Raw genomic sequence first — 12,840 nt, 5'->3', positions numbered from 1 at the left:
GCGGGTTGTGGCCCATCTAGCCCAGGCCAGATATCCAGCCCAGATATTATTATTTTTCATGCTGAAAAATGGCTAGCCCAGCTATACTTTTTTTTGAGAATACCTAGGCAAGGTCAACTTGTTATTCTCCGCCCCGCTGGTGTGCAAATCTTTCATAGGAGGGATGCATTAGGCTTAACAAGAAATGGGCTTTAAGAAATAATGAACGGGAGGTAATTATAAAAATTGGGCAGTAACTATAAAAAATGCACCAAACACGTAATTAGTTTTAAAATAATATTATTTTTGGATTTTGAAAATTTTAATTTCATTAATTGTTGCATGCGCAATATTTCATTGGAGTTTTACGTAATACAAATTTATTTTGAAATTATGTTTAATATGAATAGAAATTTTGGGATAAAAATACTTCAGATCCCATCAAAATGTGGGAAATTTTATTGAATTCTATTTTGAGCGGTTGCTTGAAATTATTAATCGTTGTCCTAGCTAGAAAATGGGATGTACTTTTAACAAACTGCAAAAGGGCTATAGTAAATTCCATTAGAATTCAAAAATGGGTTGTACATTCTTACAAATTGCAAATGGGCTATATATTCTCTGCCACACACTTGTGGGCCTACTAAGTTGACACGTCCCCTAAAAAAACTAAGTTGACGCGTATGTAAGGCTTTGTCAACTTATAGTCAACATAGGGTTCAAGTAGCAGTGGTCGTTGGATGTCCACCCAATGGATGCGTGCTTCTTCTTCAATCTAGGATATTCTTGTTTCAGCCGCCCAAAATAAGATTCCTCCCCCTGACATCTGGGGTGCACCGTTTCGAAGGATGACCTGTGGGCCTACTGAGTTGATGCGTATCAAGGGCTTTGTCAACTTAGTCAATATAAACGATTCTAGCTGCAGTGACCGTACGATGTCCATCCAACGACCGTCGTGCTTCTTCAAACTCTGGTCTTCTTGCTCCAGCCGCCTAAACCAGCGCTGACCGTGCCACCTGCTCCTGCCTCCCGTGTCCGGCTGTGCTGTCACACTGGCCATGCCATCCCTTTATACTCACCCACACCTCTTGTTATTCTCCGGCGACGGCAACCTCACACCGCAGCCGAAGTAGTCAACCCACGTACCCCCCTCCGTGTGGGCATCCACTGCCGCGTTCTTCCCCGGCTCCACGTCATTCCCTTCCTAGGTCTCGCCGTCGTTGATACCTCTCTATTGTATCTATAATTTTTGATTGTTCCATGCCAATATTATACAACTTTTATATACTTTTGGCAACTTTTTATACTATTTTTGGGACTAAAATATTGATCCAGTGCCCAGTGCCAGTTCATGTTTGTTGCATGTTTTTTGTTTTGCAGAAAATCCATATCAAAAGGAGTACAAATGGGATAAAAACTGATGGAGATTTTTTTGGAATATATGTGATTTTTGGGAAGAAGAATCAACGCGAGACGATGCCCGAGGGGGCCACGAGGCAGGGGGCACGCCCCAGGGGGTCAGGCGCACCCTGGGCCCTCGTGGCCACCCCATAAGGCGGTTGATGCCCTTTTTTCTCCACAAGAAATCAAATATCCGGATAGAGATCATGTTAAAATTCCAGCCCAATCGGAGTTATGGATCTCTGGGAATTTAAGAAACGGTGAAAGGGCAGAATCAGAGAATGCAAAAATAGAGAGAGACAGATCCAATCTCGGAGGGGCTCTCGCCCCTCCGCCTCCATGGAGGCCATGGACCAGAGGGGAAACCCTTCTCCCATCTAGGGAGAAGGTCAAGGAAGAAGAAGAAGAAGGGGGGCTCTCTCCCCCTCGCTTCCGGTGGCGCCGGAACGCCGCCAGGGGCCATCGTCATCACCACAATGTACACCAACACCTCCGCCATCTTCACCAACATCTCCATCACCTTCCCCCCTCTATCTACAGCGGTCCACTCTCCCGCAACCCGCTGTACCCTCTACTTGAACATGGTGCTTTATGCTTCATATTATTATCCAATGATGTGTTGCCATCCTGGGATGCCTGAGTAGATTTTCGTTGTCCTACCAGTGATTGGTGAATCGCTATGATTGGTTTAATTTGCTTGTGGTTATGTTTCTGTCCTTTGGTGCGCATCATATGAGCGCGCGCGTGGATCACACCATAGGGTTAGTTGTATGTTGATATGACTATGTATTGGAGGGCAAGAGTGACAGAAACTTCAGCCTAGCATAAAAATTGATGCATACGGGATTGAACGGGGACCATTATATCTTAATGCTATGGTTGGTTTTACCTTAATGAACGCTAGTAGTTGCGGATGCTTGCGAATAGTTCCAATCATAAGTGCATAGAATTCCAAGTCAGGGATGATATGCTAGCAGTGGCCTCTCCCACATAAACTTGCTATCGTTCTAGTAAAGTAGTCAATTACTTAGGAACAATTTCACAACTCCTACCACCACTTTTCTACACTCGCTATACTAACTTAGTTGCTTCTTTATCTAAACAGCCCCTACTTTTTATTTACGCGCTCTTTATTATCTTGCAAACCAATGCAAAAACACCTACAAAGTACTTCTAGTTTAATAATTGTTCTAGGTAAAGTGAACGTCAAGCGTGCGTAGAGTTGTATCAATGGTCAATAAAACTTGGGGGAATATTTGTTCTACCTTTAGCTCCTTGTTGGGTTCGACACTCTTACTTATCGAAAGAGGCTACAATTGATCCCCTATACTTGTGGGTTATCAAGACCTTCTTCTGGCGCTGTTGCCGGGGAGCAATAGCGTGGGGTGAATATTCTCGTGTGTGCTTGTTTGCTTTATCACTAAGTAATTTTTATTTGCTGTTATAAGTTGTTCTCTATCTTTAGTTATGGATATGGAACACGAAATACCAAAAAAATTAGGTGTACATGCTACTCATGGGGATGGGGAACCTCCTAAAACCCTCGATGCTGGTTATGTGAAAAATATTATGTACTACTTTGATAATCCTGAGAAAACCCCATTCAATTATGTAATGGGAGACACGTTGGATCAACGTGAATACTTTAGGGATTATCGCTTGAATCAAAAAGGGAAACTATTATGGGATCAAATTCATATGTTGCATTGGTATGCTCGGGAACTATGCTTGAGATATGACTATACTTGTTGCTCTAGGATGAAGGCTCCACACCTTCCCTTTTCATGTAAATTTAATGATGATAAAACCTTGGCATCTTATGCTAATGGTATATATGATTACTATGATGTGGAACAAATAGAAGAATTTGTTGCTTTTATGGGTGCTTATGAAATTGAATCTTTGTTTAAAGAGTGTGAACATCTTGATGATGCTGTTTACAGACCTGAAATTTTTGCTATACTTAAATATTGCTATGAGAATTATGAATTCAATTCTGATATTGATGATTTTATTGATAGAGTCTCCGCTGTCCAAGAAGAGACTAATATTTTGCAGGAGACTATGGAAGAAGAAATTAATGACATTGTGAGCTCATTGGATGAAAAAGACGAGGAGGAGAGCGAAGAACAAAAGGAGGAAGAGCGAATTAGCTACCCGTGCCCACCTTCTAATGAGAGTAACTCTTCAACTCATACATTGTTTAATTTCCCTTCATGCTTACCGAAGGATGATTGCTATGTGATTGTTATGATCCCATTGATTTTTTTGAAATATTCCTTTTTGATGATGCTTGCTATGCTTGTGGCCAAGATGACAATATGAATTATGCTTATGGATATGAACTTGCTATAGTTCCTTATGTTAAACATGAAATTGTTGCTATTGCACCCACGCATGATAGTCCTAATATCTATTTGAATTCTCCCGACTACACTATATCGGAGAAGTTTGCTCTTATTAAGGATTATATTGATGGGTTACGTTTCACTACTACACAAGATGATTTTGATAGATATAATATGCATGTGCTTGCTGCTCCTATTTGCAATTATTATGAGAGAGGAACTACATCTCCGCCTCTCCATGTTTATATGATAATATTGCAAGAAACTATTTATACTATGCATTGGCCTTTACTATGTGTGCATGAATTGTTCTTTTATGACATCCCAATGCATAGGAAGAGAGTTAGACTTCATCATTACATGATAAATGTTACTTTGTTCTCACTACTAAATTACAAATCATTGTTAATTAAAATTGGCTTTGATATACCTTCGGATCCGGGTGGATTCATTACTTGAGCACTTTATGCCTAGCTTAATGGATTTAAAGAAAGCGCTGCCAGGGAGACAACCCGGAAGTTTTAGAGAGTCATTTATTTCTTTTGAGTGCTTTCATATAGTTTAAAAACAAAAAAATAAAGATGGAACCCAAAACTTTTTCAAAAAGGAAAGTGAAAGTGAGAGAGACAAGCATTGTTGAAGTGGGGGAGCTCCTTGAACTTTGTTTATGCTCACGGAAACTTTGTGAATCTTGATTACAGAAACTTTTCAACAAAAATAATTATCCCCTTGTACAATTCCATTGTATTATAAAAATAATGTGCTAAGGTTTGCCTTTAGGATGTTTTAGATGCTTGTTGGTTTGTACGGTGCTGGACAGAAACTTTGGCTGTAGTGCGTGATTTTACATTTTTTGCTGGAACGTCAAACGGTTCTGAAACTTTTTGCACTGTATTTCTATACAATTTTTTTATTTTTCCTAATTTTTGTATAATATTTGGAGTAACAGAGATATGGTTAATGTTCATATTACTACAAACTGTCCTGTTTAAGACAGATTCTGTTTTTTGATGCATAGTTTGCTTGTTTTGATAAAACTATCAATTTCTATCAGTGGATTAAGCCATGAAAAAGTTATATTACAGTAGCTAAAATGCAAAAACAAAATATGAATTGGTTTAAAACAGTACTTAGAGTAGTGATTTGCTTTATTATACTAACGGATCTTACTGAGCTTTCTGTTGAGTTTTGTGTGATTGAAGTTTTCGAGTTTTGGGAGAGATCACGATGGATGAAGGAATAAGGAGTGGCAAGAGCCTAAGCTTGGGGATGGCCAAGGCACCCCAAGGAAATATTCAAGGACTCCCAACCAACCAATCTTGGGGATGCCCCGGAAGGCATCCCCTCTTTCTTCTAACGATCATCGGTAATTTCACTTGGAGCTATATTTTTATTCGTCACATAATATGCGTAAAATCTTGGAGCGTATTTTGCATTTAGTTTCCACTTTTCTTTTATGCACCATGCTGGCATGAGATAGTCCATGGTTGATTTATAGAATGCTCATTGCACTTCACTTATACCTTTTGAGTATGGCTTTATAGAATGCTTCATGTGCTTCACTTATATCTTTTGAAGTTTGGATTGCATGTTTCTCTTCACATAGAAAACCGCCATTTGTAGAATGCTCTTTTGCTTCACTTATATTTGTTAGAGCATGGGCATATCTTTTGCAAAAAGGATTAAACTCTCTTGCTTCACTTATATATATTTAGAGAGATGACAGGAACTGGTCATTCACATGGTTAGTCATAAAATCCTACATAAAACTTGTAGATCACTGAATATGATATGTTTGATTCCTTGCAATAGTTTTATGATATAAAGATGGTGATATTAGAGTCATGCTAGTGGGTAGTTGTGGATTGTAGAAATACTTGTGTTGAAGTTTGTGATTCCCGTAGCCTGCACGTATGGTGAACCGTTATGTGATGAAGTCGGAGCATGAGGTATTTATTTATTGTCTTCCTTATGAGTGGTGGTCAGGGATGAGCGATGGTCTTTTCCTACCAATCTATCCCCCTAGGAGCATGCATGTAGTACTTTTTTTGATGACTAATAGATTTTTGCAATAAGTATGCGATTTCTTTATGACTAATGTTGAGTCCATGGATTATACGCACTCTCACCCTTCCATCACTGCTAGCCTCTTCGGTACCATGCATTACCCTTTCTTACCTCGAGAGTTGGTGCAAACTTCGCTGGTGCATCCAAACCCCGTGATATGATATGCTCTATCACATATAAGCCTCCTTATATCTTCCTTAAAACAGCCACCATACCTACCTAGCATGGCATTTCCATAGCCATTACGAGATATATTGTCATGCAACTTCCATCATCATCATATACATGACTTGAGCATTCATTGTCATATTGCTTTGCATGATCGTAGATAGCTAGCATGATATTTTCATGGCTTGTCCGTTTTTTGATGTCATTGCTACGCTAGATCATTGCACATCCCAGGACACCACCGGAGGCATTCATATAGGGTCCTATTTTGTTCTAGTATCGAGTTGTAATGTTAAGTTGTAATAAATAAAAGTGTGATGATCATCATTATTAGAATACTTTCCCATGTGAGGCTATCAAAATAAAATAGGCCAAAGAAGCCCAAATAAAAAAAAGAGGCCAAAGAAGCCCACCAAAAAACAAAAAAATAAAAAAAAGAGTGAAAAAGAGAGAAGGGACAATGTTACTATCTTTTTACCACACTTGTTCTTCAAAGTAGCACCATGTTCTTCATATAGAGAGTCTCATTGAGTTATCACTTTCATATACTAGTGGGAATTTTCATTATAGAACTTGGCTTGTATATTCCGATGATGGGCTTCCTCAAATGCCCGAGGTCTTCATGAGCAAGCAAGTTGGATGCACACCCACTTAGTTTCAGTTTGAGCTTTCATATACTTATAGCTCTAGTGCATCCGTTGCTTGGCAATCCCTACTCCTCACATTGACATCAATTGATGGGCATCTCCATAGCCCGTTGATTAGCCGCGTCGATGTGAGACTTTCTCCTTTTTTGTTTTCTCCACACAAACTCCACCATCACATTCTATTCCACCCATAGTGCTATGTCCATGGCTCACGCTCATGTATTGCGTGAAAGTTGAGAAGGTTTGAGAACGTCAAAAGTATGAAACAATTGCTTGGCTTCTAATCGGGGTTGTGCATGATTTAAATATTTTGTGTGGTGAAGATGGAGTATAGCCAGACCATATGATTTTGTAGGGATAACTTTCTTTGGCCAAGTTATTTTGAAAAGACATGATTGCTTTATTAGTATGCTTGAAGTATTATTGTCTTAATGTCAAATGATAGACTATTGCTTTGAATCACTCGTGTCTTAATATTCATGCCATGATTAGATTACATGATCAAGATTATGCCAGGTAGCATTCCACATCAAAAATTATCTTTTTTTATCATTTACCTACTCGAGGGCGAGCAAGAATTAAGCTTGGGGATGCTGATACGTCTCCGTCGTATCTATAATTTTTTATTGTTCCATGCCAATATTCTACAACTTCTATATACTTTTGGCATCTTTTTATACTCTTTTTAGGACTAACATATTGATCCAGTGCCCAGTGCCAGTTCCTATTTGTTACATGTTTTTTGTTTCGCAGAAAATCCATATCAAACGGAGTCCAAACGGGATAAAAAAACTGACGGAGATTTTTTTTGGAATATATGTGATTTTTGGGAAGAAGAATCAACGCGAGATGATGCCCGAGCGGGCCACGAGGCAGGGGGTGCGCCTAGGGGGTTAGGCGCGCCCTAGGCCCTCGTGGCCACCCCGTAAGGCGGTTAATGCCCTTCTTTCGCTGAAAGAAAGCTAATATCCGAATAGAGATCGTGTTAAAATTTCAGCCCAATCGGAGTTACGGATCTCCGTGAATTTAAGAAACGGTGAAAGGGTAGAATCAGAGAACGCAGAAACAAAGAGAGACAGAGAGACAGATCCAATCTCGGAGGGGCTCTCCCCCCTCCACCTCCATGGAGGCCATGGACCAGAGGGGAAACCTTCTCCCATCTAGGGAGAAGGTCAAGGAAGAAGAAGAAGAAGGGGGGCTCTCTCCCCCTCACTTCTGGTGGTGCCGGAACACCGCCGGGGGCCATCATCATCACCGCAATCTACACCAACACCTCCGCCATCTTCACCAACATCTCCATCACCTTCCCCCCTCTATCTACAGCGTTCCACTCTCCCGCAACCCGCTGTACCCTCTACTTGAACATGGTTCTTTATGCTTCATATTATTATCCAATGATGTGTTGCCATCCAATGATGTCTGAGTAGATTTTCCTTGTCCTACCGGTGATTGGTGAATTGCTATGATTGGTTTAATTTGCTTGTGGTTATGTTGCTGTCCTTTGGTGCGCATCATATGAGCACGCGTGTGGATCACACCATAGGGTTAGTTGTATGTTGATAGGACTATGTATTGGAGGGTAAGAGTGATAGAAACTTCAGCCTAGCATAGAAATTGATGCATACGGGATTGAAGGGGGACCATTATATCTTAATGCTATGGTTGGGTTTTACCTTAATGAACGTTAGTAGTTGCGGATGCTTGCTAATAGTTCCAATCATAAGTGCATAGAATTCCAAGTCAGAGATGACATGCTAGCAGTGGCCTCTCCCACATAAAACTTGTTATCGGTCTAGTAAAGTAGTCAATTGATTAGGAACAATTTCGCAACTCCTTCCACCACTTTTCCACACTCGCTATACTAATTTTATTGCTTCTTTATCTAAACAGCCCCTACTTTTTATTTACGCGCTCTTTATTATCTTGCAAACCTATCCAAAAACACCTATAAAGTACTTCTAGTTTTATACTTGTTCTAGGTAAACCGAACGTCAAGCGTGCGTAAAGTTGTATCGGTGGTCGATAAAACTTGAGGGAATATTTGTTCTACCTTTAGCTCCTCGTTGGGTTCGACACTCTTACTTATCGAAAGAGGCTACAATTGATCCCCTATACTTGTGGGTTATCAGTCGTCCACCGCCTTGGTGCTCTTGGCGCGGCATGGTCAATGTGGTCAACGAAGGACAACCATCGGAAGAGGACTTTAGGTGGTGAGGGTGACAGCTGGACCCACCATGAAGTGCCTCCTTATTACTCGCAAAATAAAAATGATTCCTCCCCCTGACAGTTGGGACCGATCAGCTATATCTTCGCATGCAAGGAAGTGCGTCCTTATCCTCCCTGACCGCTGGGACCCACCCGGTCAAAGCGTACATAGTGTTGTCTGTCTGGTCGTGAACGTGTACGTACATACTGGTCGACTGGTCTCTTTTCAAGTATGAACCGTGGCCGAGTAAGTAGTGGCACGTGTCGTTGTAGAGCATCCAACATAGTAGTTCACGCAGTCCTGTCTAAGTCCCATATACGTACGTATAGCCACAGGGCAAAGAATATGGCCACATACGTACATACGGGCGGGGTCTCGAGCACATACTCACGCATATATACGGACGACCAGGGCTTGTGTACATGGAGAGGCAACGGACGGCAGCAACGGTGTCTTGTTCATCGGGCAGCAAACCGGCTGGGTCGGAACGGAGAACCAGCGTCCTGTTCATCGGGAGGGAACCGACTGGGTCGGAATGCGTCCTGTTCAATGGGAGCCAACCGGCTTGGACGGAATAGCTGAAATGGGGTCTGGCGTACCACAGAACGGAGGAAACATCCTTCTATTCGACCGGCCATGGTTGAAACATGATCCTGTTCATCGGGAGGGGTCTGGCGTATCGCAAAATGGAGGTAACGGTCTTGTGTTCGAGTGCCTACGGTCGAAACGGGGTCCTGTTGATCAGGAGGGGTATGGCGTACCGCAAAACAGAGGAAACAGACTTGTGTTGGAGCGCCTACGGTCGAAACGGGGTCCTGTTCAACCACCATTTACCACCTCGCTCCAGCCTCCACGGGCTACTGTTCATCCACCGTTGACCACCTCCACCCTCCATAGGCTACTGTTCATCCACTGCTACTGTTCATGCAGCCTCCACCGGCTGCTATTCATAGAGCCTCCATGGGGTCATGTTCATCCACCCCCAACCGGCTAGGATGCGGTGGCCTCCTTAGGGTCCTGTTCATCCAGAGACAATGGCCTACTACCACGGGGTCCTGTTCATCCAACCCCCACCGGGAACTGTTCATCCCCAGCCAACCAACCGGCTCAACTCACCATGTCTCGCCTTGTTCTACGTACCGCGCGCACAGTAGCAACGGTCATTGTTCATCGAGAGGCAACCCAACACCAGCTGGCTACGTCTCGCATGGGGGCTCGATCGGCTTCAGTAAGCAGCAACAGTGATCGATCACTCAGGTTCAGTTAGCAGCAGCAGCGAAGGAATTTCTCGGGTTCAGTCAGCAGCAAGTGAAACGCTCGGGTTCAGTTACTCGCCAAGGGATCGATCGCTCGGGTTCACTAACATGCGATCGCTCCGGGTTCAGTTAGCCAACACCTCGCACACACGCACGTACACAAGAGAAACGCACAAACCATAGTGCATCGCTCGGCCCCGACCACCCACCGTAACCGGGAACTCCATAATATTTCCTCTCCCTCACTTCTTCCATGATTTTTTCTGTCATGGACGACCCCAATAATGTCATGCAGCTGCGACTCCGGCCCGCCCAAGACGAAAATCCATTTTCTGTCATATTATTTTTTCATAGAAGTAGGAGCCCACCACATCTATGATGATACCGGGTTTTGTCACAAGTATCATCATAGAAGTGTCATAAGCATGACAAAAAAAATCGTGCCCAAAATTTCACGGATGTGTCTTTTTTCTAGTGCTAGTTCGTGCCATGCCCGCTGGAATTGATGTTGACACTGAAATATTGACGAGTGCGCTTCATAATGAAGTTCATATGGGACACATGAATTATATGAGAAAATGAAACAAATTCACCAACATTCCAAATCAAGTGCCTCGTTGCTATGCAAGAATCACAGGTCAATCTCCGCTTCCGCTGGCATAGCCGTTGTCATCATTTTTAGCCGCCGGTCAAGTTCTTCGTACCTGTAAAGGAGGAGAGACGCGTGTGGTACCGTAGCTATAAATCTTAGCTCACGAAGGGTTCTTCAAGAAGCCAAGATAAGGTTGTAGATCCGGATGATTTCCCTTTTTTAGAACCCGGATGGTTTTTTCGTACTATTGTCTCTTTTAATCACAATAGTTTTTGTATTGCAATAGCCAATAATTGCTATAGATGATAATACAAAATTTAGTTGGCAGACAATACGCATCTAGGGACGGCAATGGATGACCCCTGAGACCTTCTATGTAGACTCATGGTGATTGTTGGCTATTTAATGGAAGGGTTGCCGTTTTCACGTGATTCACGATTTGAGCGGGCCAAGTGGTGACCTATTTTTCTTTTATGTGTGGTATTTGTTTTCCCGAAAGATGTGGTGGTTCCCGATTAAATACTATTTTTTTGCAAAAGTTTAATGCAAGTGTCGGAGCCGAATTCAACACTCTGTAATCGTGCCAAAACAAAATTAGCCTAATAATCCCAAATCGAGCACAAAAACTCAACGCACACACATATTACCGCCTGACTCGAACCAAATATGCATGTAGTTACAAATGGCCAAACAAATACATGGGGTCCACATAGCTTTCTCGTTTATCGTTGCATATGAGTAGAGATCCTCCTCCTAAGTCGCCACGACGACGACCTTTATCTGCAGCACCATATTGGACAATGATGTCTACCACACAACTTTCTTCTTGTAGACTCGTGTTGGGCCTCCAAGCGCAAGGTTTTGTAGGACAGTAGCAAATTTCCGTCAAGTGGATGACCTAAGGTTTATCAATCCGTGGGAGGCGTAGGATGAAGATGGTCTCTCTCAAACAACCCTGCAACCAAATAACACAGAGTCTCTTGTGTCCCCAACACACCCAATACAATGTTAAATTGTGTAGGTGCACTAGTTCGGCGAAGAGATGGTGATACAAGTGCAATATGGATAGTAGATATAGGTTTTTGTAATCTGAAAATATAAAAACACCAATGTAACAAGTGGTAAAAGTGAGTGAAAATGGTGTTGCAATGCTTAGAAACAAGTCCTAGGGTTCATACTTTTACTAGCGCAACTTCTCTCAACAATGATAACATAATTGGATCATATAACAATACCTCAATGTGCAACAAAGTCTGACTCCAAAGTCACTAATAGCAGAAAATAAACAAAGAGATTATTGTAGGGTACGAAACAACGTCAAAGTTATTCTCTCTAATCGATCTATTGGGCTATTCCTATAAGTGTCACAAACAGCCCTAGAGTTCGTACTAACATAACACATTAAGACACACATCAACCAAAACCGTAATGTCACCTAGATACTCCAATGTCACCACAAGTATCCGCGGGTTTGATTATACGATATGCATCACACAATCTCAGATTCATCTATTCGAACCAATACAAAGAACTTCAAAGAGTGCCCGAAAGTTTCTACCGGAGAGTCAAGACGAATACGTGTGCCAACCCCTATGCATAAGTTCACAAGGTCACAGAACCCGCAAGTTGATCACCAAAACATACATCAAGTGGATCATGTGAATATCCCATTGTCACCATAGATAAGCACATGCAAGACATACATCAAGTGTTCTCAAATCCTCAAAGACTCAATCCGATAAGATAACTTCAAAGGGAAAAGTCAATCCATTACAAGATGGTAGAGGGGGAGAAACATCATAAGATCCAACTATAAAAGCAAAGCTCACGGTACATCAAGATCGTGCCAAATCAAGAACACGAGAGAGAGAGAGAGAGAGAGATCAAACAACACATAGCTACTGGTACATACCCTCAGCCCCGAGGGTGAACTACTCCCTCCTCGTCATGGAGAGCGTTGGGATGATGAAGATGGCCACCGGTGATGATTTCCCCCTCCGGCAGGGTGCCCGAATAGGGTCCCAATTGGTTTTTGGTGGCTAGAGAGGCTTGCGGTGGCGGAACTCCCGATCTAGGTTTATTTCTGGAGGTTTGGGGATTTATAGGAGGTGTTGGCGTCAGGAACAAGTCAAGGGGGCCCACGAGGAGCGCACAAGGACAGAAGGCATGCCCTAGG

The sequence above is a fragment of the Triticum urartu genome, chromosome 3 (assembly GCF_003073215.2).
Source record: "Triticum urartu cultivar G1812 chromosome 3, Tu2.1, whole genome shotgun sequence".
In the NCBI taxonomy this organism is placed as follows: domain Eukaryota; kingdom Viridiplantae; phylum Streptophyta; class Magnoliopsida; order Poales; family Poaceae; genus Triticum; species Triticum urartu.
Note: the sequence above shows the minus strand (reverse complement) of the source record.